Source organism: Haliaeetus albicilla, chromosome 10 (assembly GCF_947461875.1).
Source record: "Haliaeetus albicilla chromosome 10, bHalAlb1.1, whole genome shotgun sequence".
In the NCBI taxonomy this organism is placed as follows: Eukaryota; Metazoa; Chordata; class Aves; order Accipitriformes; family Accipitridae; genus Haliaeetus; species Haliaeetus albicilla.
In genome coordinates, this window is record NC_091492.1 from 41,668,422 (window position 1) to 41,694,025 (window position 25,604).

The following is a 25,604-nucleotide window of genomic DNA, read 5'->3' on the forward strand; positions in this document are numbered from 1 at the left end:
GTCTGCATATCTAGCAGCTGCCGTACTAAGGAAAACTCAATGCCAACACAGAGAGGCAAAGCAAAACAAGACATCAACAAAGTCCTGGGGAAAGCAGTGGTGATGTGATCAGCAGAAGCAAGAGCTGTGCTGGTGTTTGGGATTCAGCAGGATTGGCTCAGTGGAAAGATGACTCCACCACGGCTCACAGGGAAATCCAGAATCTAGACAGGCCACACTTAAGGCTATGCAATCAGTATGGACCACAACAGAGGAGGTATCTGAGCAGGGCCATCTGCAGCAAATACAGAGGTCAAGTTAAGTAAAATCTGGCAGAAGATGATTTTCTTATTTCCTTTCCCCTCCCACCACAAATACCAAGATGGTTTGAAAAATGGAAGGCATTAAATAAGTGAAAAACCTGCTTTAAGTCAAGAGCAGAGGCTAGTTCTGGGAGGAGCCAAGAGCTCTGAACCCAGCTCTTATGTAGTGTTTTTCAAGACTAGATTTAAAAGAACTCTGCAAAGGAGGTAAGTGCCATCATTCCTCCTTTGTGAAACAGGGGAACTGAGGCTCCAAGTGATGGGAGAAGGCCCACACAAACACACCCAATGCCTAATGGCAGGCCAGGCACAGACATCAGTGTCCTGCACCCTTGTCAACATTTGTCTCTTACCTCAGACACCTCTACCCCAGAATTAATTTCGAGCACTGAGTGCATTTGGATGTTTTTTCGGTAAGATGGGAAATGTACAGACATTGCAGACAAAAAGCTCCACCTCTTCCAGATTATGAGTGGAAAGAATTTAGCTAAGAGGCTTCAGTAAATCAGCCCGAAGCCTCCTTTCCTCGGTTTATATTATTTATCTCCCTATCCCCTTGACCACACTAAATTCTTAAAGGCATCTTGGCAGTATGCAAACACAGAGGGGGAGTTTATTGAAAGTACTAAACACGTTCTAATTGTTTTCTCCTGCACTACTCTGCTAAAACTCACTCTGCCGTGAGCGGAAGCAGAGTTAGACAATTACTGAGGCACTTCAAACAATCTTGCCCTTAATATATGGAAAGCGGTGAAGTTTAGCAATACAAGGACCTCTTGAATTCATATCTTTGCTTTGCAACCTTCTTGCCATTCAAACAAGACTTCGTCTCAACTTCTCCAGCAGCAGTAGAAGACAATAACCTCGTGTCCCTAATCACAGGATGCTGTGAGGTTCACTTAAACAATGCTCATTAAAAAGCTTTGAAAATGATAAAGTGCTATATAAGTATTTGGTTGGATTGAAATTAAATTTTTGGCATGTGGTTTACATGTAAATGCAGAAATACCATCAATAAAAGTCAATACATTCCTTTTTCCTTTTCTCTCACTCTCTTTCTTTGACTTTCCTTAGCTATTCCCCAGATCTCTGTCAGTGTTTGCTGAATTTTCATAAGGGAAAAAATTACTTCCTAAAATGTTCAAAAGCTTTTCCTTGGTTTGTTATTAGAGCAATTATCTAGCATAACACAGTGAAATAGCACAAAGTATTCTAATGGGAAACAAATGTGCCAAAGAAGTGACCAAACTGGGAATCTTTATTGAAAAATGAGGGGAAAACAATTAGTTGAAGAGGCAGCAACGGAAAGATTTTCCACCTGGCCTTGGGCAACACATCAAACAGACCTCAAAAGGGTGCTATTTATAATTGTTGTCTGGCTGTCTGTGGACCCCTGTCTGTCTGTCAGTCTAGTCTGTTTTCTCCCTCCGCCTCCTCCCTGCCACGTGTCCTGTCTGTGATTTGTTTATACAATGCACTTTCAGTAGTGAGGGAATCTGTAAGCATTTGAACCCGCAGAAAGGATGCTGATCTCACCCCCCTTTTACTCCAGTGTAGCTCCAAGGGGTTCAGTGGAGTTACAGTGGTGTAAGCAAGTAGAAAACCATGCCCCAGACATCGTGGTTTCTTTTCTCCCTACATCTGCTTAGCCCCTCTCAAAGTACAGAGGCTTTTGAACTGTTTGCATCACAAGAGAAGCAGACAGGCACAGACAGAGGCAAGGGTTCACTGTACAAAATCTTGTCTGGTCATTTCCGTCCAATAAAATCGGTTCAAAGTGGAGGCAAAAATTTTGCCAGATCAAGAAGGTCTGATTTCATCTCCACTTCACCCTGGTATAAGTAGCTACGCAATTTGTAGGTCAAAGGCCCATCAATCCCAATGAGTTTGACTCGGTGGAATTCAAGACACAGTTCCATTTTGCAAATATTGAGATGATTTATAAGAATATCCAGAAAAGTTTTAGGACCTTTGGCATGACAAACAAAGGATGCAAAAGAATCATAATAGCAATTTCTCACTACTCACTAATGGTAATTTATCACTCTCCTTTAACTGTTTCACTTATTCAACTTAAATTGGGGAATTAAAAAAACCCATTGAGTATCTAAATCCTCAGCTAGTATAATTTCTCATAGCTTAATTGAGGCCTTTGGAATTATAATCTTTTACAGCAACTGAGGAACTGCTTTTCTTGTGAGAGATAATAAATTCCACAGCACAAATACAAATGGACAAGCAACTGAAAAGAAGGTCTGAATCACTAGTTTGCAAACACCACCATGGGCTAAAATTCAGTCCCATAAGGGAGCCAAGCAAGGAGAACATTTCTATCTGAATAGAAAACAGGGCCGTTCAGCGACGGATCTGTGAACAAATAATGGGCAATGAGCACTATTCTTAGCAAGAGATTTGGCCATGCTAAGAGATACAGAGGCACACAAAAACCCACGAGCATGCCACAGCTTCATTAACCAAAATAGGGACTTTTGAAGTCCAGGCATGAAAAATAAAGTCTGATTTTATCTCCGTTAGATTCCATTTGCCCAAAGATGTCCAAACCTCAAAAGGGGTCAGATGTTCAGTACAGATAATCACACAAAGTTTGGGTGTGTAGTTGAAGTCTGTCCAAATTATCCCAGGCTCTCGAGGATGAAGGATGGGAAACCTCGTGAGAAGACTTAAGAGACACCAGCAGAAGCTTTCTGGTACATTCTGCTTTCACTCTGATCATAAATACTGCAAGAGCAGCCTTCGCTGTGGTATTTTAATGTTTCCAATCTCCAACTTCCCTCAGCTCTACTTAGAGGAATGCGTTTCTAAGTGCATACACTCTTCAGGTAAAATTCTGTGCCTTTGTTGGAGGGCACTGTACAGCAGGAACAAAGCCTGAGATATATAGAAAAAACTCCATGGTAGCAAGGGATGGGCATTTCAGCTTCATCTTCTTTGCCTGAACAACAAAGAGCCAGACAAACAGGATTTGCCCAGTTTTTCTCCTCCATCCTTGCAAGAAAGGGAATGAATTGCTGCTTACCTACACACATCTATCCAGCGATGTGGAGCTTCTAAGCCCAAAGCTCCCTCAACTGTGCTTTCTAGAACATTAGTGGGAGTGAGGCCATGCAAAGTGGGCCACCGGGACTTTGAGAAACTGTACCAAACAGTCTTGCAAATATACTGGTGATCAATGAGACAATGGTAGGGTTGACAGCAGCAGATGTTGCAAAACACTGGGATTTTGCATTCTTAACGAAAATAAAAGAATAAATTCCAAAATCCCAAATCATGATCAAATTGCCATTAAAAATGACATAGTTTTGTTTACGGTTTAGCACAGAGAAAGAAGAACAGATTTACCTCATTAGTTCAGCTTTATATTTCAGTAGTGCTTGGGACACTAACTCAGGGGAGGACTCCTCAGTGGTAGAGGCGTCCCTATGAGATTTATGACTTCAACAGTCATTACCTAGAGAAAATGGAAGTGACTTGCCTGTTGTCACACACAGCGAGTCAGTGGTAAAACCAAGAAGAAAGCTTTTGTTCTACTTCCCATCCAGTGCTCCCTTCATGTAAACAAAGTGCGTAACACCAAGACAAAAAATATTTACTTCAACAAACCCATTATTACATGAAGCTCACCTATAATAAACCTGCTCTGAATTTATTCTGGATTTATCTTCTGAGGGCACATCTACACCTACAATGGGCATTAAAAGTGTGGATTTTAACTGAAGGTGTCATTCTTAGCATAGAATCAGAGAATCATAGAATATCTCAAGTTGGAAGGGACCCATAAGGATCATTGAGTCCAACTCCCTGCTCCTCACAGCACTACCTAAAACTAAATCATACGACTAAGAGCATCGTCCATATGCTCCTTGGACCCTTGACAGGCTTGGTGCCGTGACTACTTCCCTGGGGAGCCTGTTCAGTGACTGAGCACCCTCTCAGTGAAGAATCTTTACCTAATGTCCAAGCTGAACTTCCCCTGAAGTGCCTTCATTCCATTTCCTGGTGTCCTATCGCAGGAATGACATTCTGCATATCATACCATGAGGAGCAGCACAGCAAGACCAAAATCCACCTTGATGCACAGACCCATGCATTGTAATTATGGGGGTGAATGCAGCCCTCTGTACATTTTGTTGCCCATTTAAGTATTCAAAGAAAGACAAAAACCTGGAATCAATCTCTGACCTCACAAAATCACCCTCTGAATAACTGTGCTGCAGAAGAGACTCCAGGGGTCAAGATTTCTGGAAAAAAAACATCCTATGTCTGTTCACAATCTTTCTTCAGTTACAGGCCAAAGACTGTTTTTGTGAGTAACCTCCAGCTTCTTTATTACATCTTCTCCTTCCCTTACTAGCAACACGCTAAGCCTCTTCTTTCCCCCAAACCAACCTCAATAGCCTCCAGCTACACATCACATTCTGGAATATTTACACATTCACATCTTCCACTGAAGGGTGACTGCATACGCAGGGTTTTCCAGAAGACAATGGCTTTATTTTCTCTTCTCCTGACAGAGTTGATAATGGGATGTAATAAGTTGTGTGAAGCACAACGAACATCAGCAGCATAAACCCCGATGGAAACCATAAATCTTGAACACATCGTCTGGATTCTTAACTCCAGTTGCAGGAAAGCAGCTATGGCTGTGTAACTGGCTAAGATGCTCAGACTGTCTTAATCAGCTTTCTGACCACTGTGTGTGCTTAGAGAAATAGTTCTACACCAAAAAAAAGTTTTTATAGTTTTCAGAATCACTTTGGAACAAACGAGAATGCTTACAAAAGAGCAACAGGGCTCTCAGACCAGGTGACATGCTGTGAAAACAGCCCAGCTAATGGCAGTGAGCAGTCCACAGTTGTTCTGTATGCGAAATGGCTACTTCCTGCTTTCCTCGTCATCTCCTGGTCATGTCAAAGCTGTTTCATTTCAAGCCTTTCTCCTGACAGATCCACCTTTTATACTCATGCAAGGCCATCACATCTATTTACCTGTGTGACCTTAAACCAGAGCTGCACTCAGGTCTCCCTAGGTCTGCTACAGTGAAGAAATACTCTGCAAGAGTAATACTGTACTTCTACATTAAGACACTTTACTGGAAGTCAGGTAACCTGCATTCAGGTCCAAGCTCTACCACAGACTTGATGAGCACAGTTGGCTGAGCAACTTAGCTTCTGTTTTTCTTCAGACTCCCCCTTTGCCTCTTGTCTCTTGGGACTGCAAGCTCTGTAGGACAAGAATAATGTTTCCCTGAATATTTACTCAGCAGCCAGACTTCATTGTGGTAGGGACTGATAGTTACCATCTAACGCAAAGAACTGTTATCTAACCAAGCTGTCTTCAACCTGTTTGGGATAGTGATTTACTATCTGCAAGGGAGGTTCTGGTTGAGTGAACATATTCTGAACTGACTTCACACAGAGACCATTACCTCATTTGCTGGAGTCTGACTACATCAGGAGAGCAGACAGCAAACCTTAAGTAGCTAACTAACTAAATAAAGGAGCAATATTTCAGTCACCTGTGAATATTGGTCTTTAAAGAAAATCTCCAGCGTCCTCTCCTGTTTGTGGCCATGAGAAGGAATAGCAAAGTCCAGGGAATGAACTATGAGTCTGCATCGAGTCTTCCAGTTTTGCTGGTGTTGTTGGTGTTCCACAATGGTAGCATACATAGACCTCTGTTACTGTTGATAAGAACATGAGGAGTACAAGATTAATACTAAAAGTATCTACGTTTTAGAGTTATTCACTGTGGGGGTTTTGATATGTTGAATAAATCTGGCAGCTTTTACGCATGGGTCTCAAAGCACATTTCAAGCATTCACAAACCACATTCCTAACACTTTCATAAATGAAAGTTTCATTTTTGTTTCCAGCACAGGTATTCAACTGAAAGTGTCATAGCACGTGCATGGAAGTCAGGATTAAGATAGGGAGTCACCTCACTGGTCTTAGCCAAATCAGAAGCAAATTTCCTTAACGTAGGAAATCGGGGAAACAATTAGCTCAGTTAATCTGACCTCCTGCACATCACAGTCCAGAAAATCTTCATGAGTAACTCTTTTAGAGTGTATCCTCCAGAGAGGCATAGAAAAGGCCAGAAAGTTCCAACAATGACATGTCAAGAAAAAGAGAACTGTCACTCTGCTGCCCCTAGCAACAAGTCCACCTTAGCCACACTTTCCCAAGGGACAAGTGCAAGCTCCTGTGGGCAGAACTGAGGCTATGCTTTGCTCAGAAAAACTAACCAGGGAGCTAGGAGAAGAAAATGACAATTTGCTCTCAATTGGAAGCAAAGACTGAGGTCCCTCTGCCATGGCTATGCATCAAACAGTTGCCAAATCTGGGAAGAAAAGCAGGAACAGGCTTCTAAAATTCTTCCACACGTATACAAGGCCGAGCAGTTCCATAAGTTTTCCAGCATGCATCCAACATGCTCTCATTGCTTCTCCTCCTTTCCCTCTGCTGCTGCAACCACTGAAGAGCTACCATAAAGATTCACTCACTGCTAAGTATTAGTGTCTTCACACTGGGTTGCTACAGGTTTTCACTCTTCCTTTCCATCATGATTTATTTAGCAGATCCGCTTCTAATAAGCAATACATAAATAGAATGGGCCCTCTTAAGAAACCAGTGAGACAAGTACGGTACGAGACCTGCAGACACAACAGAGAGCCGCCTCCTTAACAGTTCTTTCCAACCCTTTCAACCATGCTCCCATCATAACTCACAGCAGCCGCAATACATGCTATTTCCATCTTTGATGGAAATGAACCCTGCTGGGTTACATAAACATACATAGCTCAAAGGATGTCACAAGTCTGACCTCTGCCTTTCTTTGCTGGATTTCTCAGTATATGATGCTGGCTGTTGAACAGAATAAATGACGGGATGCACAGAGAGCAACATCAATGAGACCAAAGGAATTCTGGCCAAAAAAAGAAGACAACAAAAGACTGTGGAAATGATCTAAGGATGTCACTTGGCAGCCTTACGATTATTGTCTTGTTTTGTATGTATTGGTTTTGAAAAGGCTGGTAATTGTTCACGTGTGCTAGTTGAGATTAGAAGACCATTTGTGTCAGTATCAAAGGAGACAAAATCTTTTTCCACCCTTTCCAATAAGAGGGGCAACACCATCTTTCTACCGGGCAACGTCTCTTCTTGTGTAACTCCATTACAACAATGGAGTTTTATCAGTGATGAATTTGGTCCATTGTGTTCATGGGATAAATGCCAAAACTGCGATAAATGTGCTGCTGTTGCTAGTGTCTCTGGTGTGAGTTGTAAGGTAAATAATGCTCTGACATGGTTTCCCTTTCAGACAAACATCTGGATTTCTACTGATTGCAATTTAGCTGCATAGACAATGAAGGCATTATTGTTGCAAAAAGCATTAGAGGTTTCTACAGCACTGGCCATATTCAAGTGACCTTCAGCAGAACCAATTTTTAAAGGTGGTTTTAGCGTGCGCAGAAAAAAAACAAGAGAGAGGCACCTTGTCACTGCTACTTTTTATGCCACTTACTGGAGTGAGGTTCTGCTACATCAGCTACCAGACAGTTCTATAGGATTTAGTGGTGAATATATTCAGCTATAGCTAGTCCCTGGAGGGTTTAATAGGTCTGATACAGGGAAAAGAACAAAGTCTTACAAGTCTTGATGTCAGCAAAAATACATAAAGAACTGATGTGCCAGTACAAGGAATGCTGTGCAGCTGCTCTGTTTGTGTCATGGAAACAGACTTCTCCTGGAAGCTGAGCCTCACGGCCTAACTTACAGAGAAGCAGTTCAGTTTTGCATCAGGGGAGTTCATTCCCCATCAGCTGTTACAACTCCACTGACAACAGTAGCAAGCTCACTGCTGTTTTTCTAATGCTGTGAATTCTGATCTAATTAGGATTGGACTGAGACCACCAACTCCTCTTGCTCAAGTTACAGATCAACATTCGTTCATTTTTATCAGGAATTAGGTCTGTGCTGAAAACACAGTAACCCAGTAACAAGCCAGCCATTGCCTTTTCAGCTTCCAAGGGAGTTACTTTTGTTCTTTCTCTATAGAATAACGCTGAATCAACGAACTCTCTTGAAGACATCGTGTCTGACCCATGCACAGACAGTAAGCTTTACAAGAGAAATATGCTTTGTTTCAGCTGTACTCTTTCTTTCCCTTCCTTATTTTGAGGTCTTTGCATAGAGGTCAAAGCTTCAGGGCCTCCCATGTGCTAGAGAATGTCCTACTGCAGTGACAGTGCTACTGTTTGCAGTTCTCCCTAGGAATGATTCTGCCATTCATGCCTGGGATTAATCTGTGACTCTGAGCAATCTCTAGTATCTGTATATTTAGCGTCCTCATTTTTCTCAAAAGACACTGCTACTTAGTTTCTATCTTCTCAACTGTTAACAGTAAGGCTACTAGCACTATCCCCACACTCCTTTTCAGTTCAGTGCCTTGCAGATGTTTCTGACCAGAAAAGGACCTCTGGGGACTTGCGTCTAAACTTCCTGTTGGGGTGAGAAAGAGATAAAAGAACTGGCCTGATCTGGACTGCTCTAATTTGATTCCCAAAGAGGGAAATCCCTTTTCATTTAATGCATCCTTATCGCCCCAAGCAGTGCAGCTGTACAGTGGAATTAACCTTGGAGGACACTGCCGAGTTACACAGAGGAGCATCCTGCATGGGACTGCCCATGACTGTACTTTCCCACTGCTGCTCTCCCACCCATCATGAAAAGATGCTGTTCTCCCTTTGACACCACTTCGAGGTCATTATTGGTTCCAGCATGAAAAGGAAGTGAGTTGTCAGTATTAAAACATAAACCATCTTAACTTATCACAATCACAGCATGTTGTTAAGTCTTCAGCAAGTGTTTTTCAACTTCACACTGAAGTCGTGAAAGATGTCTCCAGACTTCTCTAGTACTTTAGAGGGACTATGAAAGGGACTACTGTATCTATGCGTAACTTGTCTGTTTATCTAAATATTTTCAGGTTCTGCCTTTAAACACAGATTTCTGTAAGACCTAAGCTGCTGCTAAAACAGCTCAAGATCTTCTTTATGACTTATATTTTAAAATACCATGTAGGTCCATTGAGTGTGTTAGCAGCACACAGAATCAGATACTTTAATAACAGTCTACAGCAGATGTCATTAAAAAAAACCCAACAAAAAGAAGCGAGGCTACTCCCCAGAAGCAAATTCCACTCTTGGTTTTCACAAACATTATTCTTACCTGTGGGGTGCTTTGCCTCAGCCTTTTGCTTCTTCCTTCACAGTTCAGTGACAATCCTGGTTCCCACAGAGAAGCACTCTTCTCAGCAAAGAACCGTATCATACCGTGGCTCTAGCAGGAGAGACATTTTCTTCTTTCTGACACACCCAGTGACAGTCACAGCTCCCATGCACAAGTGAAGGAAGAAGCATCTGGCTGTTCAAATTTGGAACATTTGGAAACCCTGGCTTAGGCAGGATCAAGGGTGTCATGAAACCACATGACTTTGAGCACCACAAACAAGGAATGCAAGACATTAAGACAGTAGAAAGTGAAGTGAATTGACTGGCAATGTTTGGCTTAAATTATATTAATGCCACAATGTCAGTCTGACATTTTAAAATATACACAGTCATCTGTTTTGTTATGTCTTTGAGGGAAGCAGAACATGTAGGAACAATAATCGCACCAGGGTCAAGAGTTGAGATTGTTGTCATTCTTTATAGTACTGTAGCGTAAGAAGTGGCAACCAGGACAGAAGCCTCCCTGTGTGAGACACCATACAGAGAGATCATACTCCAAATGGACAAGTGGGGAAGGGGAATAGAGTAAAAGGGCAGAACATCAGATAGGTCTTGGGACCAATAACTCATTAACCATTGCACTGTTCACCTGCTCCACTGCTGTCCCAGGCCAGAGGAAGGAGAGAAAGACACATCTGGTTCTCTTCCCAGATGAACCTGTTTCATTCTTTTTTTCTCTGAATCAAAACACATACAGATAGACTTTCTGCTTTAGTTGTATCTTTGGGAAAGAAAAAAACACACAGAATATTTTGTTTCCCATACATTGCTGTGTTTTCCCCAGTTGGGGAAAAAAAAAAGATCCACCTTGAGAAAATAACACCTTGTTCCTGCACATATTGGCACTTGCACTGCTTCCGTGTCATGTTTGCTCTGTCAAAACAAGTTTTCCTCACCCCTCAGGGTCAACCTAGCTTTTGAAAACCAAGCTGTCGTCTCCAGGCATCATCACTAGCAGTAGCCAGATAACAGACTACGAGTTCACATTCCAGAATGGTTATGACTAGTGATGAATGAGCCAGCTCAGAGACAGAAGGAATTTCCTACAGGTTACACTGACCTTCCAAGAAACATGTTTGTCTGACTTAGTGAAGGCAGCAAAGAGGACACGTTAGTCCAGGGGGTTGAAGGAGGAAGAGAGAAAACCCTAATTACAACAGAGGAGATAGTGTACAGCACAAATCATTACTGTTCAGTCGATCTGCATCTGTTCCCAGAACGCTGCAGGTGCCTTACCAAAGTGTAAGTAAAATAACAATTTATTAAAACAATATAAAGAGACTAACATGGTCTTGCCACTGTCAGCAGAGGAAAATTGAGGTAAATGTCATAAATCACAGGATGATAAGAAAAAAAAATGCTAAACAGTATGATATTTTATGGCTAAGTGTTTGGCCTAAGCATCACAAGCATCAGGATAACAAAACATCATGGTACTCAAGCATACAAGGCTTAGTGTTCACTCTACACTGTCATAATCCTACCTCTATAGCTACATATAGATTCCTACCTGAGGCAGGCACCAGACTTTGGTGCATGGAGAAAACCAGAACCTATATCCATAGCTACATAATTTCTGCTGTAATTGCAGGCTTGGTCCATTGTTTTGATACCTTTGGTGTACTTAAGTGCACAGCAGGCCAAACAAGCAACGAAATCTATTCCAAATGTTGCATTTCAAATAGTCTAGTCATACAGCGCTTGTTATGAGATTATAACTAATCCATCAATTGATAATATCTACATTCCCAGGATTTCAGCTGCAGCTCTAAACCGTTCAGCATATCTAATAAGCATTAATTCACCATTTATCACTAGCACTTGTAACCATTGCCTAAGTATGAAAAACACAGCCTTCCTCCATTAATCAGTCTAATATATATTCTGTCAGTCCCATCTCTATCCTACTCTAGGTAGAGCCAGTGCTTCAAGCCTGATGCGAGTTTTCCGGTTCCTGAAAGGTCCACAGAACGCATTTTGCCATTTTCTCCAGAGCTCTGATGAGGTAGCCCTGAGAGAGAGAAGACTCTGTGAAAGATATCGCATTAAACTATAGATGCTGTTATAACTCAGGACAAGATATTCAGAGGGTGTCAATCTGCATAGTTTTACTAATCCTACACCAGCTAACAGCCTGATCCTTCTCATTCATCAGCCCATTTATTTGAGACTATACTGATGCAGGAGGCACTGAAGAATGAAAAATTAGCTTTAGGACTGGTGAGTTTATAATGTTCAGTACAGACTGAGTTTTTGCCAAATTAAACTTACTTATTTAACTGAGGAGAGAAATGGAGACTTCAGGGAACGTGACTTGCTCTAGCCAGCTGCAGAAGTTGTATGTAAGATTTTGAATTCTGCAGATATCTTTAAAACTTCAGAGAAATTAGGAAGGAGAAAAGTATTTTCACTTAAAAATTGCATTTTTCCATCCTTTATGAGTCAATAATTGTTACTCCTTGCTGAACCAGAAACATGCTGAGAAAAAAGTTTTGACTGTGCTATTTTAGGATTTCCTTCCACAGCAAGAAAGAGGGAGTGATAAAAACCCCTTGAACTTCAATAAACATCTCTGAGGGAAAGTTCAGATCTGTTCTCATTGTTTTCTGACCTGATGCCTAGATGACTGGTTTTAGTTTCATATTAAAAAAAAAAAAAATTAGAAAAAATCCTTGTTTTCAATCAAAAAAAGGCAACATTAAACAGATTTGTTGCCATGAGCGAAGTTTACCCTGCAATGCAACACAGTACATAGAACTCTTGAACCTCCTCCTGGAATGAACAACAGAAACCACTTTTTAAAATATTAATGTGCATTTAATGAATATATATTCAGGAAAGTTCATTAATAACAGCAGTGACATGTATTTGTGATCATTCTTCAGCTCTTTGCTGCATGCTGAAGCAGAGGCATTAAGCAAGGTACCCTCTTACTGGGTATTAACTGACCCCAGACTCAGCACCAGGGCGGCTGCCTGTGCTGCTCTTGCCCCGAAGACACTTGGAAAACTCCACTGTACAGAGTGGCCACCTCGCCATCTTTCATTAGGTTCCTCACAGAGCAAGAGGAATGAATGTGTGGGCTGTGGTTGTGCTTACTCTCCCTTATTATCTCTCTAGTTTATGCTTCATCACTTGCCATGGTCAACAAATAACCCCTGAAGGACCTCTGCACATGAGTGAAAGCTTCATTTCAAGTCTTTCTGGATCAGGAATACGCAGTTTGAGAAGCTTGCGCTTAGCCCCTGCTACAGCTAGGAGGAAGCATCAGTTTTTGAAGAAGGACAGAGGTTTTGACCCTAAAGCAGCAATAACCCTGCTGGGACCCCTGATTTGAGTCCCTGTGTGCTACAAACACTAAATATAGCCATCTCTTAATAATATTGATAAAGGCTGTAAAAAATGAAACTATAAAAATCATGACCCAAAGTGAGAAAATGGAAAGGATGAAAGGCCAGGATGTTGCCCTTACCCCTAAAAGTCACACTGCAGCACAGCATTCAGGTCAGCTAAGTTAACATCAATTTTTTGAGTGCTGTAACTATTTCCACTCCTCTTAACCCTCAAAGCTTCTCCCCCTCCCCACACACTACATCACATCATATGACTAATGAGTCTGACCCTTCTTCAACCCCTATCTGCAGTCTCTCATGGCTCCGTCACTGTTTGCTTCCTGCCTTTATTAAATCAGATGGGCTGTGTGTGCTCTGAGTCCCAGGGCCAGAGGAACACAGAGAGACAGAGACATAAGGGCAATCCTTTCTGAGCCTCCAGGGCTGTACGTCTTCTATTTCCTCACTATATTGCTTCGTGGATGCATCACTCCATCACTTTTTTCTCACTCTCATGATAAAATCACTACTACTTCCTACTAAAAGAAGGAGGAGAGAAATGTAGGCCTCTTCATAATGTCATTCTACACTGCAGGACCGCATTATGGGTTTTCCAAGATATTTATTATTGCACTGCCTTACTTTAACAAAGGTGATTCCTTCAGCTTCTGTCCCTTTCCCCACTCCCCATTTCTCTCTTCCTTTCTCTTTCATTTCCCAGCACTTTTCACCTTCTTATTCATTCTCCCTGCCTAACCCACTCTGACCATTTGACCCTCTCTTAACATCAGTTACCCATCTCCTAAAGGGAGATGATTACCAAATCTCTGGCCACTGGAGTATTTATAACATTTTTACTCTAACTTTTGGGGACCTTATTTGCCTTTTATCTCACTCTGTTGGGATGGTTAGCTCACTCTCCTTTCTCACTTGTGTTTGGACAGGACTAAGAAAGATTGGCAGAAAATATCAAGCTAAACACTTCTTTTGGAAATTACTAGTTCTTTCAAACAGAAAGATTCAGCAGAGATGGGTTAGTCCACCTCATTTCTCACATAAGCTTTGAGATCTGTTTAAGCCTTGGCAGACCAGCCTGCTTGGACTTCTGCAGAAATGAGGACCTGAAGACTTCTAGTCCTGGTCTCACAGCAAGCCCACCACTTGGACTGCCCCTGATGATCTTCACCTGTTAGTGAAGATTTTCAAAATCTGGGTATTTAATTTCTAATCTGAACAAAACCGAATGTAAAAATATCAACATGCTTCACAAAAACTGAGCTACTTCTTTCTGCATAGCTCCAACACAGGCAACCCAGTATTAATAATGCTTATGGTATTACGGCCCAAGACCATCATGCACCTGAAGACAGCATTCATCTACTACCGGTTCTGACAATATCTGACAGTTAAACATATGTGAGAGATTTGTGTCACCCATTATAGTAAGTGGGACTTGAAAGTAGATCCTGGAATTGAATTCCACACTTTCTAGGGTGGCGGATGTATAAATACTGCATGTAAGATCAATAAATGATTACTAGCTCTGTTAACAAGTGGCTAATGTCTTGTTACAGACTTTTATAGAGTCCAGTTGGTCAATAGGTTGCATTTAACCATGACTTATGATCACCTATATCACATAATAACCATGCCTGTAATATGCTTACACAGTCTATTCATCATGCATTAATCCTTTTAAATTTATTTATGAATATACTCTTACTCTAATGTTTCACCAAATGGAGTAATAATAACTGGCAAAAGAAGAAGAGCTATGCATTTTCCAGCCATGTTTTACCTAGCCCAAGGAACAGATTTTGCATCAAAGGTTCAGTTCAAACCCAGTCCCGGAGATTAGATCCGAAGCATTAGTTCAGGCTAAAAGTATTCAGGCTGCCCGAATTTAGTTAGAAGGAACACAGATCAGCCATCTCAGAGAATGACAACAAAGGACGAAAAACACTGAGATGTTTCTGGGGACAAAAAAAAATAGACCACAAAGAAATAAACAGAGCCACAGACTCCAGTGATGAAAGTAGTAGAAACGATTGCAAAACCCCTGTTTAATCTCTTTGGACTAGAAGCTCTGCCTGGACAACCCTTCGTTGCATATATGCATCCACTTGAAATGAGGAGCCATGCAGCACATACGATGCATGTAATGCACCTGTGGCAGTGTAGAGAAACAAACAGTCCCCTAGACTGCACATCTTAAATATGAAGCCTTTTGCATACAAAATATATTTTATAAGCTCCAGCTTGTACCTGTTGATTCACTCTTACAATTGCAAGGTGTAAGGACTAGATCCTGGACTGCTTCATCCCAGTAATATATTCTCATGGACAGAACAGAACAGGTTCAAAACTTCAGTAAGCACCAATTTATATTAACACTAGGGCCCTCCACACCCTTCAGACAGCAAAGGTATTAAAACACAAGACTTGATAGCTACTTTCTTCCCTTCATATTGCCAGACTGGTGAATGTCAGTATCAGCTATTGTACATATAATTGTGAGGAGTGTGAAGTTTTGCCTATCATCTTAAAAATCAAGCAGTTAAAGGGTATTTCAGAAATACTTAATGGGATTTTCCCACCAGTAAACTCTGTGCTCAGTGGTACACTTTAATAAGAGCAGAATCAAAATCTCATTTATGGACTAAGAAGGTTGTACTGAGGGTAACATTAGGGGAGGCTTTGCCAGAGAAAACAGAAGACTTAATAAGAGAAGGGCTCAAGAGTATTAGTAAGAAAAGTTGTGAGCTGCCTACAGGCTTTTTCTCTTCTGGTATCAGAGTGGAAGAAAAGCCCCTGTGGTTGATTCATTATGCCGTTTCATTTCTTCATATATAATTTACATGCAATGTAAATACGGTAAATTATTATTTCTGGATTGCATTCTTGGGCCCTGATCCAAAGCCCACTGAAGCTGAGAGAAAGACTTCTAGGTTGCAAAAAATCAAACATTATTGAGAAACAGGCCTATTACATGCCAACACTCATTAGAAAGGAGTTTATATTCCAGCAAGGGTTAAAGACTCAGGCCCCAGCTCAGCAAAATGTTAAGTACATGCTTAACTTTAAGGTTACACTCAAATCCCAAGTGGATCTAAAGCACATGCTTAATTGCTTTGCTGAATCAAAGCAAGTACAGATTTTTATCTGAATTTAACTGCAGCCGTAATCTGGACTACCAGCTGGCTGATACCACAATGAACTTTCTTGAAGAGCTTCAAAACTTTCTTATTCTGGATCCCTCCAGCCACAAAAAACCCATAAGGAATAATCACAATGATTAGAATTGTTTTTCAAGTTCAGGGGAAGAAAAAAAATTAGTTCTTAGACGAAGGCTTGCATCTGTTTTTCTTTTACATTAACTTCTTTATTCATCACTACTGTTTTGATTTTCTCATCTTGCTGCTCCAAGAGCTCCGTGGGTAAATCCTCCTACCTCAGGAGCAGAAAAAACTCCTTATTTGGGTGCAAAGCAAAGCCAAGCTGCTGAGATCTCTGTGCCTTCTGATCCCAGTAATCCAGCGTTGGAACAATATGACCTCAAAGGTCTTTTCCATTAAAATCTTACAGACTTAACAGTTCTTTTGGATAAAAAGCAGTAATTCGGATGCTGCTTATGGCCTATTCACCCCCTCCTTTGGCTTATCTTCATTGTCTTGCACCAAGGTGGGAGAATATCTTCATGGATAAAGGAATTGTCTTCACCTCCCTAATTCAGTGTGATATATTCGGCTTCTCTATAATTTCACTCTCCCCACACTTGAACTTAAAGGCAACTTCACAACCTTTCATCCTCGCAATACTTTTTGTCAGGTGACGAAAAACAATTAGTCCTGTTCCTAAGGTTAGGAACTAAAAGTCTGGCAAGTTTAACTATGGACAAACCAGTTGCTGCTCAAGTTACTGTGCAAGTATAAACAGGCTGGCCTGCTCCAACATAGTGACTTCCCCCCCCCCCCCCCCCAAAATGGTCTTTTTAAAGTATGTATTTCAAAACTCACAACCCTAGTCACAGAAACTTTTAGCAATTTGCCTGGGATCACACAGAAAGTCTGAGGCAGTCACAGACTTGGCAAAGCAGTGACAACAACCTGGTCACAAATCCACCAGTTCCTAGGTTTGCACTCCAACACTCCATGATCCAGCTCTACCATGTCCCTTGCTTTTAAACTACTCCCAACAGGGCCTCCTCAGAAGGACAGGCACATGTCTTGTAGCTTAAGAGTTCCAAAACCCTTCCTTGTTTTTTTCCCTAAGGTGCTCTCAGAGTCATTGTAAGGTTTTCTTCTTGTTACCTTGTACGTTAACAGCAAGTCCGAAAAGTAAGAATGGCTGCAAATAAAGCAAGCAACTTGACAGTTCATGTGTGAGCCCAATTATTTCATCACAGGCTCCCTGCTCATGCCTTCCCATCACCCTGCAAACACACAGATTTGAGAATGCACACACAGTGCCACAATCTTTCAGCACTCTTCAGATGGCCATGGCTGCTGTTGCTTTGGGGAATCTCTAGAGAAATACTACAGAGCTGTACAGTGATTTGTTAACGTCATCAAGAATGAGGAAAGATTGCAGGGGAGAATTCATACATATTAAAACCAGAGAGACAACTCTGATATGTGTGCTGGAGGTCTTTCAAGGTTACCATATGCCACTGGATTAATCCCAACAGTCTTAAGGTAGAGGTGAGAAATGTTCAAATTATTTGATTAACTTCAAAAGGAAAGATTTTTACGCCTCTACCTTTTGGCATCCCTACTCTGTCCCAAGCCAAGAAGAACTAGAAAACTTACAAGAAAGCCAGCTCCATACCTCTGACCAATAGATTCCAAAAAGTGTTGTAATCTTGTCTCACTTAAAGCGAGCCAATTTTAAGAAAGGAAAAACTGTGCCAGCATTACAATAATTGCCTGCCAGGAGCCTCTTTATTGAAAAGAATGTTTTTTCTTTTAAGTGGAAATTGGGGCAGCCATGGAGAAATATCAAAGCTGCATTTTGCACCACTGAAAACAGGCAACAGCTAATTCCCTCTCAGTTTATCATTTTCTTAAACAGCCTCTCAGAAACACATTGCGGCTGTCAGTGGTTGCCCACAGAGAATGATTTGTACTGACCCACTTCAGATGACCAGAAGTCAGTATTTGCCATGAGACAGCAGAATTGTGTTCAAAGTATTTCCAGCAAATTTCTCTTCTCCCTTTTTGCCCAACTGAAAAAGAAGCAGAAGCTGTCTCAGCTGCTGGAGACTCCTCCTGCTGGCACTCATCCTGGAGAGCACCCCCAGGGGCAGGGCAAATCCTCTGCAATAGGGTAGAGAGCCTCAAACCCCAGGAAGCCGCAGTCAGAATGATTCTCCCTCTGAGCATCCCTGCAGAACTGGGAGCCTGGAAGTCCCAGCCATTGGATTAAAGCTCCTCTTGGAAATTTCTCTCTGTTGTGGAGCAACCAGGGACTTTAAGGGCTCTAAATCCCCACTGTACCCAACAGCATCTTTTAGTTAGAAAGTCTGAAAGCAGCAGCAATACCACTGCAGTTCAATCTATTTCCAAAGATCTGCTCTGCAACCAACCCACCGCTTAACCTTCCGTAGCCATCGGTTTTGCTCTGGCTGCCTGTCAGCAAACACAGGACAGAAAGACCGGTATTCCCCTTTTACAAAAACGGAAGATAATACACCATCCCTGAAGGTGCAAGAAGCTCACACTAATAAATCAGGGAAATTAAATGCAGAGGATTGCGTAGGTGCATGGCTTATATCCCATAATCCCACTCCAAAGAGAGCTTTCGTGCTGCCACTCCCTAGCAACCCAAGAAAGCAGCTTGTTTTATGACTCTCTTAGCGCCTTCAGGTGTGGATGGCTGCGTGAGGTGTTGTGTGGGCCACTGGAAGATTAACAGTTGTGCTATGTAGCTGAGGGGCTGCAAGTAAAATCAGGGCAGAGCCGCACCCCGAGGAGGATCTGTTCTGCCTTCTATGCACTGCACTACAAACCAACAGGCAGGAATCGCACATCACAGGGCAGAATTAAAGTCGTTTCCAACCTGAAAGACTGCCTCACACTCGCAGGGAATGATGCAGTGTAACATGCAGGACCTTCGCTGGTGTATTTTAAATTCAGCTGTCTATAGTGTAAATAATGTTCCATCTGAACGTGCATGTTAATTCTAATGAAAGCTGATCAATTTGTTCAGATGGTAACTCTCACACTTTGTTCTATGAAGCAATATTCTGTTGTTATAAACGCTCCTCCCAAATCCACTCTCCCCAGCTGCTCCTCCCAGGCCAGCTCTCCAAGAGACGTCACAAGAAAATGCTGTTCAAGAAACTGCTCAGCCAAGAAAATGCTGGGTTGATACCATGCCTCGGTACCATTCTGGCCACCAAAACAGGCTGTTGTAAGCAGTGATTACAGGGTATCATCCACACCTGCTTCTTCTGCTGCTACTTCCTCATTGGTCTCGTGGTCTCACCAAGAATAGCTTTTAAATTTCTCCAGAAAACCTTCCAAGTCCATATGCAGACAAGTTGTCTCTGGTGTGTAAGACAATAAATAAGGTGGTTACTTGCAGGTGTCTCATGGTTTCCAAGTTCTTCCTACAGTGGCACAGAGGACATTCACCTCTGACAGGATCCTGTGTGAAAACCTTGCACTTAAACATCCAGGCTCTAACTCACACTGTCATTCTGTTATGCACTTGGCTCACGTCAAGCCTGCTGGCTGCAGATATGTGCCAGCTGTGTAGGAAATTGCAGTATACTTCTCTCATGCCAGCTTTAGGTGTTGCAGACTTACTCATCCTTGTACCATCAAGCTGACACGTTCTTGATTTGCCCAGACTAGAGCTGGCATGGCTTGGGGAAAGACATTACTGGTCAGCTCCAGTTGACTCATTCCCAGTGGTTATGCAGTCAACAGAACTGACACACAGACATCCTACACACAGCTCAAACTTTGCTTTACCTCTACTGGAACAAAAGTGGTCTCTCATCCCTGTAATTATGTACACTACACAGTGGTTCTTTCATATTTCTGGAAGACCTGGCTTCTTATGTCACATATTTTACCAGCTGTTGTGGGAGATTCTCATTTTCCTTCAATGTCTTGGCGCCTTAACAAGTGCCTACATATGTAATATTTGCTGACACCGCTCTCTATTATCTCTAGACTCTCCCCATTCTCAAGTACAGGTCTGCCACGCATCCTCCTCCATTTTGTTCTTCACAGAAGTGTTTATGCCCCTTTAAAATCCCCATGGGTACTTTAGCCAAGGACATTCCCATTAGCTATCCAAACTTCAATGGACACTTGAAGGTCATTTGGACCTTCTGGCTGCCTTTTGGCAATGCCAATCTCATGGTAGCTGTGTTTTCAATACAGTACTAGAAAAAGACAGAGAACCTGATCTCACAGAAAGGTGGACCAGATGCCAGCAGTTATTTTAACTATGCAGGGAACACCCTCAGTGCCAACTTTCCTGTGTCTGATTCTTAACAACCAATTAGTGAACAAGGTATCTCCCCTCATCATGCCCAAAGTGGAAGCAAGCGCCCAAACCATCCTCATGCATAAACCCCCCCTGCCAACTGAGACAGCAGAAAAACCCCAGTGGTGACAAAGAGAAGCTGGAGCCAATGCTGACCCAGCAAGATCAATTAAATATCTGTAATATCAAATCCTAGTTTAAGTATTAGTGCTTGGGAACACCAACTAAAACTAATGGAAGAAAGAAAGGCTTATTGAGTATGGCTTGCAAGACTTCATGATGGTGAATTTATATGCAATATGCATCTACATAAAGTGAAATGAATGTCATTTACTGTTTCCTAGAGTGAGAGAGTGCATGCTGTAAGTCCTGTTATAATGAAGCATCCAGTAAGTGAAAGCAAATGGCTCAGCAGTGGGTCAAATTTGAAAGCGCTTAACCAATGTTAACTGAGGCTTCAAAATCTCACAGCTCAGGACTATGAGAGAGTTTCAGTATGATCCATATCTCCAAATAAACTTTTTTTTTAAATTGATATAAAATCTCCCAGTACAAACATGCCTTTGCGCCCCTAGTTTGTAACAGTCTCCCTTCAAAATAAATTAAGACTAGCAAAGCAAGTATAATCCTACCCTATAAAAGTATTAGGGTACTGGATTTACTACACATACGTGCTTCCCAGTATCTTGAAGTTGCCTGCATGCCAGCTGTGCTTCAGGCACTCTTTTGCATGGGCAACATTTGAGACAGAAAACAAAGCTGAGGACATAGAGAAAGACCAAGAGTTTCTAAGTGGCATGTTCTTTGGTACCACTCTTTGTGGTGAGGGCTAAGACATACCTTTACAATTCTGTAGCTGTTAAGCGCCTGACGTTTTGCTAAGATCTGTCTTTTATCCAGCAAATGGGTGCAATAAAGGCAGAATCAAAGTTAAACGTACAATACGATGCATTATTATGCGGCCAGAATTTCCTGCCACAAGGGAAAGAGTATGCAAAGTGCAAAGAAGAAGAGGTACCTCTAACATTTACTGCATCCGCTTCCCTGGAAGGAATTTGAAAACAGGAGTCCCCAGACAGTTACTCCCCTATTCTGTACATCTGGGGCTAGAACTTGAGCTAAGAAATGAATTTATCTATGGGCACATAATTGCAAAATTCTTCATTCAGCGGAACTCATGCACTTTCATCTACAGCATCTGGTATTGATTTCATTTGCAGAGGCCATTAATTGAATCCAGTACGGTGATTCCCATGTAAATAGCAATCATCTTCTGACATTGTCATTGTTAGGTGGGAAGAAAAAGGAAGAACAGACAGGAAGAGCAAAATGATCACAGGCCGCTTCCAATTTCAGTTGCTTGGTTCTGGATACAACATAGTACCAAACCCAATGTAAAAGCTGGACGTAGTCAGAATCCCCAGCTCACAGGACAATGGATCACAGTGAAAAATAAGTGACTTATCTGCACAGCCAGCAAAAAACAGGACCGATACCTCCAATGCCCAATACTGCATGAACTGAGACACCAAAAAGAAATTCAAGGTTAACAGCTATCACTCTGAACTATATCCAAAACTGAAACATGGAGTCAGACTATTGAATGAGCTAAGAGTCATAGATTCTTAAAGCACTCAAAACCATCAAATCAGCACCAGATTTCAAAGAACTTAACATCTATCAAGTCCCTTAAAGAAGGGCAGATTTCCAAAGGAGGTCAGATGCTGGCAAACTAAGCAATCGTAAGAGTCCATTCACTTATTCAGATGGCTAAACAGGAATAAGGACTTCTAAAAAGATCCCAATCCCATGCCCAGCAGTCACCACCAAAGAAATAACCTAATCAGTGACAAGAATCGCAGCGATGCAGTGATCAGATTAATCAAAGGAATCCAATAAAGAAGACTCAGTAAATTACACCCAATGAAAAAAGTAAAAAAGCAATCCCAGTACTGAATTCTTCTTTATCCGATACTCCTGAAAACGCAGGGAAACAGTTTATGGCCTCAGTTCTAGATGCTTGCCAATAACATGTTGCTGGCATTTTAAGCCCAGTCCTAACTTCACTTACCTCACTACATCTCCTAATCCTTTTTGCTGATTCTAGTGGTGTTAATTCCAGTTTGCTCACATACAAGGGACAGAAGAATTCAAAGATTTAAAAAAAAAAAAAAAGATCATCTGACTAACAGTTGAAGAAAGTTGATCAGGTAACAACAAATGATGAGAGCACAAACACTGCCTATTCACTCTCCCCAACCTGCTGTGTTCAAAGTTCTCTCTTCCTCATTACACTTAGAAGTTCTTCTATTCTCAGTTTGTCAGACCAGGCTATGCCACCAAGTTCTGCCTCTATTTATTACTTTTGAAATACAGAGTTTTCAAAATTATGTTTTGCCTTCAAGGTTTCCAGATCTTTCTCCTGAAGATCCATTTCTTCCTTTGAAACTATTTCTCCTTTGGAGAGACTTAGATCTCTTTCTCCAAATGAGAAGCAAATACCTGGGTTCATTTGTTCCACCAAGGAGATGTCTAGGAGACATCCCAGCCTGGTTGGGTACAACAGCCCCTTTTACTCTGCATGAAAATCAAAATATTTTGGCCACTTCTAGTTTAGATTCATGTCTGGAAGACTGCACCACTTTCCCCCCAACTATATCTATTTCCTGCTAACTTGGTTGAACTGCAAAGCAAGCTGTTCAGCAGAGCAGACAACCCAAAAGTTACAAGATGAAGAAAACTTCACCTGTTGCCTTTTTCCAGCTTTTGTTTTTTAACTATTAAGGTCATAATATGCCTGAAACACCTAGTCAAGGCCAGAGAACTTCAGTTATACTTTAAGAGTCAAAGAACCTGTATTAAAAAAAAAAGATTTTCAACAGTTTACAGAGTTTTAAAAAGCTTTTATATGAACAAGTAATATTTAAAGTAGTATCAGCTTCCTGTTACTGAAAATCTCTGTGAGAGAGGAGAAAGAAAAATTTTAAGTAACACTAAATTACCAAAGCAACGCGTAAGGCCACGTAGAAAGGAAAATTTCGGCAGTTACTAAAAGTAGAAAGCCAAAAGGGTTTTATAATACCCCAGCTAACTCTTGGAGGAACGCTTATTCCAGGTATTTGTTTGCCAGACCAGACCAACGGAGCTGTAAAGACCTTGATAAATAACACTGTGAGACAATCCAATGATACTGAGCAAGGTGAAAGGAAGCATCCCAAGAGATGTAATTATTGGGGAGCTGAAGTTAGTAAAGGCAAACATGAATTTTTTCAGTTCTCCACACTTGAGTAATGCAAGTGATGCCAATGGTTATATGCAAGCAACTGAACCATCCACTTATAGCAGATGTCCTTTCTCCAAAAGACGTGCTTCTCTGAGACACTAGACTTGCAAGGGAAGAGCCTCCTTGTCAATCCTTAAACACCTATTTAATAATCAGGAAGTCTGTGATTCAGGTATGAACCTTTCTGCTGTTCTCTTCAGATTCCACCAACTGCAGAGAAGGTCAAAGGGCCAAAGACCCATTTTGGGCATCTAAGTTGAAGCTCCAAAGTTAAAATGAATATATCTTCCTGCAGCGCAGAACTTTCAGAAATGTTTAAATGAACCAGGTGGAGAAACTCTCTGTAGTCAATCATCCTTACGTTTGTAAATGCTTTTGACTTTGCTATTACTCACCTGACTCCAATGCTTTGTGCTTTCCTCAATACATCAATATATAAACCCAGGTCATGGACAGATGGGCGTTATAATGCTTCCCCAAATATTAGTGATTTATACCCAGTCTCTGAGATATTATTTTAATATATCTTACTTTGTCAATATAATTGTGATGGAATGCCCCTTCAGGTGAGTTGTAAAGGCGAAAAGAAAAGCACCTCTGTTCAAAGCAGCAAAGAAATGAGGAAAAGCAAACAAGCAAGATGTGTTAGATACTGTCTTAGAAACACCTGTGTTTCAACAGCAGTTAAATGGATGTAGACGCAACATCTATCAGGTCCGGTTTAGATCTTATACAGCTCTCCCACCACACATCTCTAACACAATACCCAGGCATGGCAAGTCATGCAAAGTAATAGAGAGTGGGGTATGCTTTTGTGTGAAATAAAATCTAGACTAATAAAACTACTTGTGTCACAAATTTTAGAGCAATAGGTACCTGGAAAAATCCTACGGGAAGTGAAAGCTTCCTGTACACTTTAGCTCAAAGGTGATATGTATTAACCTGGATGTTATAAAATACATTGTCTAAACAAGAATATTAGGTAAAAAACCCCAACAAAACAAAAAAGAAACAGAAATAGTGGTACGATTTTACCATTTTAAAAGATCACAATGTCAGGAAATGCAAATACTGCTATTAACTATAACATTCATTCTCTACTACAGTTTAAGTAGTCTTACACGTTCCTGCATTTTCTACTAAGTGCGGGACTTAATATAGTATTCTTTACATGAAAAGATGTTTATCAGAAGACAGACATGACATGCAGCCAGCCTGAGTAAACATCATGGTTCATAATTTGTATTTTTTGACATTTTGTGCAGCCTTAATGTTAAATTAATCTTGTTTTATTGCATTTAACTGAGCAGTAGTTGGAGCTGACAGCTAAGTTGCTACCACCATCAGAGCTTTGGGAACTGAATTTATTTTCTCTTCATTTAAGCCAACCTTCTACAAGCTTCACTGATTTTGATAGAAGAACTACCAGATCATACCTTCATGATGACAGAAAATGAGGCCCAAAGTCTTTCTGAGAGACTTTCACCAATTGACAGATAAGTCATTTCAAATGTGCTTTGAGAGAAGCAGATTAAATACCTTGAATCTCTGGGCATCTCTTGGAGCTTCTCCCAGCTCCAAACCCTAAGTACTTTCCTAGCACCTCTGGATCCAAGTAATGGCTATTCAAAGTCAACAGCATCTTACAGGAAGAAAACCCTGACTGCCTTTATCTACAAACTGGGTCCCAAAGTTTACCTACCCAGAGTGTCAGGCTGGATTACCCATGGCTGACCAAGACCGACACTCTCTCACATAGCCTCATTATAATTTGATTCTTCTTTTAGTAGATTGCTAATGGACAAGGATATGCAGTAAGGGATAAAAATAAGAGTATAAAATGCAAATGCACATGTATAGTTCTTCTATTGCTT